Here is a 5300-nt window from a genome sequence, read left to right on the forward strand (position 1 = left end):
CTTGGTGCAGTAGATTTTGTTGGTTGTTGTCGTTGACGTTCGACATGATTGTTTTTTTTGAAGAATTGATATAGAAAGTAAAAGATTATCAGATTCCCGGTGACGGAACCAATTTATTTAACCAGAAAACAAGAATTTCGGTCAAAGCTTATTTTAGAAGTACTCGGGCTACTGATAATCAAATAAAATGAATATCTTAGCAATAAGAACAATAAAAATGGTAAAGCGATCGGTTTTCAGCAAAGTAAATAAATATATTCCAATAGTGATCAGAACGTTTCTTTACAAGTGAAATTCCCTTCCCTTATATAGGAATCTATAAGTACAACATTTCTTCCCTTTTATGACTAAATCATTACGTACATTAATGACATTAATGAGACGTTATAATTGGCAATTGTAACTGTTCAGGAAGATTCTGCAACGTCTATGATCATTCATGCGCGTTAATTGACGATCCATGAATCTTCCTCCTTTTCAGTCTTGATTCAGTACGCCGGTATCTCTTCACATAGCAATTCACATTCGAGCGACCATACCCCTTTTATCTCGGGGGTGATTTACTCGTACCTATTATGACTCGTGCCTCTTTTAATGCATCTCCCCAGTTGTCGCTTTCTTAGTGATCCACGTGTCTTATCACACCAGCTACATATATAAATCCACGTGTAATATTTATTTTCCCCAATACAAAGTTGACAGGAAAATTCTATAAAAAAATAAAAAGCGGAGAAGACACCCTGGTAAATATGAACCAAGAAATGGGATGGTAAATATGAACCAAGAAATGGGATGCTGTGACTCTATGGGAGCGAGAGCTGCAAGTGATTCCAATCCAGCTGCAAATTGGGATAGAAGAAGACCAGTTAGTTGCTAAGATGTTGTTAGGATCAGAAGAAATGCGAGATTTAAAGCTAAGAAGAGCAGCTTCATCAGTGTTAATATTGGGAAATGTAGCGAGCCAAGTATGTTGATGAAGTAGAATACAAACTGGAAGAGCAAAGAGAAGATTGCAACTTCTGCCCATAGCTATAGCTGCCAGGTTTTTCTTTTTCCTTCTTGAGCTAAAACAAGAATGCTAGATATTGATCAATTTAGATCTATTTCATCTACTCTCAGAAATAGTAAAAGCATATTTACTGGCTTACTCGCCCCTTCTGTTTAGTGCGAGAAATTAAGAATGGCAATGGGAAATCACAAAATCTTTAACAAGTTTAACAGCGCATGGGGTTGGGTGGCTTTGACATCAACTTTTTTTTAAAAGATCTCTGAATTTATAACCTAAATCATGCCGGCACTGGTAGTCTTGCAACTGTGTCCTTTGTGATATAAAAATACTAATGATACAATTGAGGTTGTGGTGGGATAAATAAGATTTCTCCACCCTTGGTTAGAGGACTCGGGTATGAATAAAATTCTAGTCCGGAGGCTTCTTCCTTTAATAGGCCTTATGCACCATGAATCGGAATTAATCGAGGCTGCAATCCAAATACAGTACACTGAGTGGGAAACCAAACAAAGAAGGGGAAAAAAGTCAAACAAATCCTGCTCTGCTTGCCATATACCCTACAAGAAATGCCAAACTATGCTGTGTCATATAAAGACGGCTGCAGGCTGCAGCAAGTTGCTATAGCTATACTAACGAAATCAGAAGACTTTTGGTATAGGATATATAAAAGAAGTATGTGGTGATCGTTTTAAATGAATCGTGCTTCTGCGTTATAGACTTCCTGGATTTTTCTTTGGGGTAGTTACGTCATTTGCTACAAATATAGAGTCGTCAATCTCCTATTGTCATTGGTTAGAGTGTCAATTTCTACAATTTGTAGTAGAAAGTTGTCAACGGTCCGGAACCAAAATGTGATTCTTTTGGACTCAAAATGCATTTTTAGGTGGAAAAAAAATAGTTACCAAAATATATAAAACGCGGTTATGAACCACGTTTTACCTTAACGGCCGTTTGAGACGTTAAGGTAAAGCGCGGTTTGTTACTGCGTTTTATATAAAACGCCTTAATGAACCGCGCTTTACCTGGAAGCTGATAAGACGGATATATAAAGCACGGTTCATTACTGCGTTTTATATAAAACGCAGTAATAAACCGCGCTTTACATGTTTTGTGGGCCCACCAATAACTCTTATGCGCTTAACTGACATAACAATAATTCAAATATGCAAAACGCCCTTTTAAACCGCGTTTTACTTCCAAAAATGTGATGATCCAAAAAGTCATCACTTGTTTTAGAAACAAATTCAGCATTCCGAGGCCTAAAAACCTCCTTTTACCTCACCTCGATTTGCGTGCATAGTCCGGGCGCGTATTCTGTCACACCTCCTTTTTACACACCTACCCCGAAGGATAATGTATAAGGGAGTTTTTCCATTTAAAGTGACATTATTCGAAATGGGATTATTTATTTGTTCTTAGAGTCGCCACTTGGGATAGAATTGACTTTTGGTGTCCCAAGTCACCGGTGTTAACTTGAATCCCAAATCGAGGAAAATTTCGACTTCCCAATTGGAGTCTGCGAACCAGAAATTCTGAATAAGGAATTCTGTTGACCCGAGGGAAGGTGTTAGGCACCCCCGGATCCCGTGGTTCTAGCACGGTCGCTTAAATTATTATAACTGGCTAAAAATCTGATTTAATACATGTTCTACCCTATAGGGCAATTTTAAGAATTATTTTCCGCTTTTAGTTAAATTTTAGAAAGTGAACGTCGTTTAAAAGCGTGTTTTCGGATCACGTCACATGGAATGTACCCGGATCCTCGACACATTCTTATTCAACGTTTTGGGATTTGGATTTGGGTTGCATGAAATGCACACCCGTATTTAGGAAGGTAAAATTATTAAAAGCGCGCCTAAAGTGACTAACGTGTTGATAAACTTTGCGGAGGGTCGTGAAATTCGCTAAACGGCACACCCGAATTCTAAGTATTTTAATAGGAACATTTAAAGAGGGCCCCGCAATTTATGGGTTTTATTTGGCGCGGCACACCTCATTTTATTGTTTAAAGGCCAAACTAAAGCAAACTACGATTTTCTATTTATTTTTTGTCTCTAAAAGGGCCTAATTAATTTGCATTTATAAATTCGGGCTTCGAGTTCAAGTCTGAATTCAAACAAAAGGGTGGACCCTCTTAATTTTAACCCGCTACCTAACTCAAGAATCTAAATTTATATTGCAAATTAATTCCCCATATTCCTAATGTAATTTAATGGATTTTTAGCTTTCAGCTGTTTTTTTTCTTTTTTTTTTTGGGGGGGCCCTTCAAACTTGTCCCAATACAAGTTTAATGCAACACTGCCCAGACGTGGACCTGGTGTCGCGAAAATTGGGCCTGCTGTTATGTAGTTGAGCCACGTTAGGCCCAGTCCTTAGGGTTCCCAAACGGTCCAGGACTAACAACATCAACCAATACAACATTTGGTAGGCCAGCATATGTATAGGTGGCATCTGGGCTTGCAATAGGCACAACAGGTAATTAGACAAGTATATCTGGAGACAACAAAATCTCAAGGTAATTCTTAGGTCTAGGCCCAAAGAGGCCCTAATTTTCTTCCATCAAGCTGTTAAGCTTTGGCCCAAGATATGAGCCCAAATCAAATACTGATTTTTAATTGAATCTCACAATACTGGACTCAAATCAGAAATTAAATTTAGCAATTTATAAGCAAATGGACAATTCAAACTCGTCTATATCAGACACCTGCTCATCTTAATTCAAATTTCATGTTCGTATGCTGATCATGTTTAAGCTGAGGAATTACTACACTAATCTCTGAAATTCAACAATAAAACTAAAGTGATTGACATTTTTTAACTAAAGAAGATGCCTGATTTATTAGGTAGAGATTTCAAAATTCTAGTTCCCTAATCTCAAGTCTAAACCAATGGAATTAATTACTGCAGTACAAAACTTTTTCAAATGTCTAACAGGCACACATTAACACTACTGACACTACTAAAATTACACTACATTAGAATTAACACTATTAAAACAGGCGTTCATGAGTTCACAGTCCTATTATTACAAATAATAATTGGTTCAAGCCATATAACTTTCACATTTCATGGAGCCTAGATTAAACAGACATGTTTGCAAGTACTTGAGGATACATTAGATCAAAACAGCCAATCTAACATGAATCATATGATTTGAATGAGATTTAAAGGCGACATGTGTAACAGCTCATCATTTCTCCAAATTTTGATCACACATTCGACTCAACCTTCATATATCATTTGAGGCCAAAGGAGTACCTGGAATTACAGTGAGAGAGAAAGGAAGAAGAGGATCAGCAGCAGTATCAAGCAGATGATCAAACAGCCCAGAAATAGATTCAGCAGCCCAGGAAACAATATCAAAACCAATTCGGAGTTGAATTATGGAAGAACAACACCAACAATCAAACAAACAAACTTGAATAGACCTAAATCTACTTGAAACTGCACCCAGGAACACTCAGAAGATTTCAGCAACTCAAGCACATGCCATTTTCATCTTATTTTAGCCTGAAAATTGAGCTAATACTGGAGTTTGAACTATTTTGAGGAGGAGCTTTGAAGAAAACAGTATTTTTTGAAGTTTTCTGTATATCTAAGATCTAACCAAAAACTTTCTAACTCTCAGATTTCATTTTTGGTTTTTGAATTTTTCAAATTCAAATTTTCAGATGTTCAAACTTGTGAAACAAGGCAGTAGAGACTGCCTTTTATAGGCAGAAATTGAGGGCTCTCTCAGATTTTCAGTTTACACCCTTAGCCCCTTTTTTATTTTTAATTTTTGGCTAGTTAGTCCCTAAGGTTTTGACTTGTTTCTCAAGCTAAACACTAAACTACTGAAATTCTAATTAAAACCCTCCTCTAGAAGATTCTGGGAGGTTCTAGTTTCAACTACAGCATTGTTTTTTATTTAGGAATACCCAAACTAACCCTGAATACCCCTGAATTTTACCTAGGTCAACCAACTAGGTCTGGGCCAAGTGACCCAATTCAAACGACCTACTGGTCTCAAACAACAACCCAAACCCCTATTTTTCAAAACTGATCAGAATTTCGAAAAAGAACTGAGATTAAACTAGGAGAAAATTTCTAAACTAAACTAATTCTAATCAAAATGGATCCTAAAATTACATAATAAAATAGTAAACTAACAATTAAACTAACAATTAAAACAAACAAATGAAAGCTGAAACTACAATTATAATGAAGTACAACTAAATCATGCAAACAAAAGGTAAGAGAAAAAACAACAGGGGATCAAAAATAAGAACAAATTCATATTATCGATTAT

The 5300-nt window shown here is 36.5% G+C and overlaps 1 long non-coding RNA gene across 1 annotated transcript; it reads right to left on the reverse strand.

Annotated features, from left to right (window-relative positions):
• Window positions 1-277: 277 nt before the first annotated feature.
• Window positions 278-1638, reverse strand: LOC109239142. The gene is made up of 2 exons (XR_002069857.1): window positions 992-1638; window positions 278-839 (listed from the first exon to the last, which is right to left on the reverse strand). It is a non-coding gene; the product is annotated as an uncharacterized LOC109239142 (long non-coding RNA).
• Window positions 1639-5300: the final 3662 nt, after the last annotated feature.

The sequence above is a fragment of the Nicotiana attenuata genome, unplaced genomic scaffold (genome assembly GCF_001879085.1).
Source record: "Nicotiana attenuata strain UT unplaced genomic scaffold, NIATTr2, whole genome shotgun sequence".
NCBI lineage: Eukaryota > Viridiplantae > Streptophyta > Magnoliopsida > Solanales > Solanaceae > Nicotiana > Nicotiana attenuata.